Source organism: Aphanomyces astaci, assembly GCF_000520075.1.
Source record: "Aphanomyces astaci strain APO3 unplaced genomic scaffold supercont1.33, whole genome shotgun sequence".
Lineage (NCBI taxonomy): Eukaryota > Oomycota > Saprolegniomycetes > Saprolegniales > Verrucalvaceae > Aphanomyces > Aphanomyces astaci.
In genome coordinates this window covers 631,177-633,856 of record NW_009798296.1, presented here as the reverse complement: position 1 = coordinate 633,856, position 2,680 = coordinate 631,177, and positions in this window count along the sequence as shown.

The window sequence follows — 2,680 nt, the reverse complement described above, 5'->3', positions numbered from 1 at the left end:
CACGCAGAGAACGCAGATGAGCAAGTAGACGAGTTGGATGCAATAGTAGAACTGTAATGAAGGTGAATAAATCCAATAATCAAGCAGCAAAACAACAATACATTTAACGCGCATCGCATTGGATTCAACACATTCAGACATAAATGGCATTCGCGAAGGATCAACAGGTACCGGTACGGTACCGCTTACTCTATGCACCTACCTTGCGTCGTGTTTTCGCGTGCATGGTAGGATTGACGTTGCTGGGAATTGAACCCAGACCTCCTGCAAGCAGGCGCGCTTCCATTGCGCCACAACATCGATTTCTTGAGTGTCGTCGCTCTGGCCTTCCAGTCGTGCAGCACAGTCCTGCATAATAGCAGCACAGACCTACATAATCCACCAGATTCGCCAGCTAAAAAGTGGTTATGACACCATACATCACATACATACAGTACCACCACAACACTAGCTCCAATTCTTACCATGGTGATTGATTCGTTTCGTGGCGGGTCGGCAAATCTGCGGCGGGTCGGCCGTGGGCTGACTGCACAGCTACGACAGAACTCGAGCACACCGTTAGGTTAACGTTATGGAAGGATGATCGTGCTCACCGATGTTCCAGCATGTGCTTGGTCCATGCCTGCGTTCTGGCCTGTGGAATTCTGGAATGGCAATGGAAAACACGTCATAGCTTTTTTAACCAAGTATTTTTAGCCAATGAAAACTACTTGGACGATTTGGAATAAAATTATTTCGACAAAGTTCAACTTGGACGATCATGAGAAATTTTGGCCTTGGTTGGACGATCCTGGGAAATACCCCAGATTTTTTATCACAACAAAATGTGTCACTGTCACAACGCATTTCGTCGTTCTCACAAGAAAGTCGGCGTGGAATATAACCGATCATGTGGTAAACTGTTTTCAAGTTACAATGTTTGCGGAGGTACTGTATCCCAATTTCAGTCATGTCCTGGGAAGTTGGTGGGCTCGCTGCCTCTCCATGCCTGACTGCTGTAGTTCCCTTGCATTGGGTATACCCTTGTCGAGATCAATCTTAGCTATGATGGCAGCAGTTGCTATGTACCTGTCATTGTGCTCATTTGTGATGGCAGCGTCACACACAGCACTTTAGTAAACCGCCATGAACGTGAGCTACCTTAGGCCATTGTGGTTGTACTGTACAGTAGTGGAGAATAGAAACCTGAACATTGCATGAATTTGAGTTCACAATGCGTCATGCAATATTTGATTATGTGTTTACGTTTGTGCGCTGTACCTTGAGTGAATGGGCTCAACGACAGGATATGCAGCAGGTACTACCAGTAAAAGTTTGGACTTAACTGTGAGTCGTGGGGTATCCACATGTAGAAGTCTACTTACAGTGGCCCCTCATGTCACTATGACTTCCTCGTAGTGTTGATCCTTATAATTGCTGCAAGCAACCCATGCATAGTTTACACCCTGCACGGCCCTTCGGTACTTTCCACAATAATTCCACTCCACAGCATCCCCCCACGCTACATACATGGTTAAAACGAATTCTCTAGAAGTATGCGATTGAGTGTGTACAGGGGTTTCACTCCGGATTATTTGAGTAGAATTCATAATGCGCATTGTCTTTCGAGCTGGGGGGGGCAATTGTTGTGGAGAGTTCTACAGAAGGACTGTATAACGCTAGGGTTTGTTCATGCATCAAAGGGGGTGAATCAAAGGGGTGCACATCGCTGCAATTGCAGCGATCAAAGGTGAGTGACAGCATCAGTGATGCCTAGTATCTCCGTTCTACAGTGCTCAATTTCCAAACTTGTACCTACCTGTCGTTGAGCCCCAGAATTACTACGTATTAGTTAGTACTGTACTGTATTCACTCAAACTCACATTGCGCACATGTACATTGTGTCGAACATCAATGCGATGCGTGGCATTATAATTGTTAACTCACAGTCAGCGCATGCATGGTTCAAGTCTCAATAACGACACTTGCCTTCGCCTCAGTACTGCAGTATGTGACACTCGCATCAATAACTAGCACATTAACTGGTACATCAATACTGTCCAATGCTTGGGAAGGATTAGTACAGTAGCCAGGCATGGAGAGGCACCGTGCCCTTCGCCTTGTCAAGAGTGTCCAAGTACAATGCTCTCTGATTGGTTACATACATTTTATTTATAGCCAATCATAAGCTACAAAGACTTCATTGTTCAATTTGCAGTCTCAGTCAGGCCCACAAGCACCGGCCACCACTTGCAGGGGGGCTCCTGCCCTCACAGCCTTCAGTTGATGTTGCAAAACATGGCACATTCTATCCACACGTAGGATATAGCTACGTTACACCAGATTTCTTGCACAAACAGGAGCAATAAGACCAGAACGGTCACATTGATTTGGAGCAATGTCGGCTTGTGGAGTAGGGGGTGGAATTCAGCCTACGCTTACAAACTGACAAGGTTTCGCTGAGGGCGACTGGTGTCATGCAGTACACTGTGCACCACGTGGCCACTAGGCTTCCATTACAATGCCTTGTGGCTGAGTCGTTGTACTCATGCGCTGCGATTGTAGAATGGCAGCAAGGCTACCGGTACCCTATATATAGACCAGCTATTACCATCGTCAACAAACTCACCAACATGACTTGGTCTGTGACTCTATTGGGACAGGAAAAATCCATACTCACAAGACTTTATTAAACGTGTCG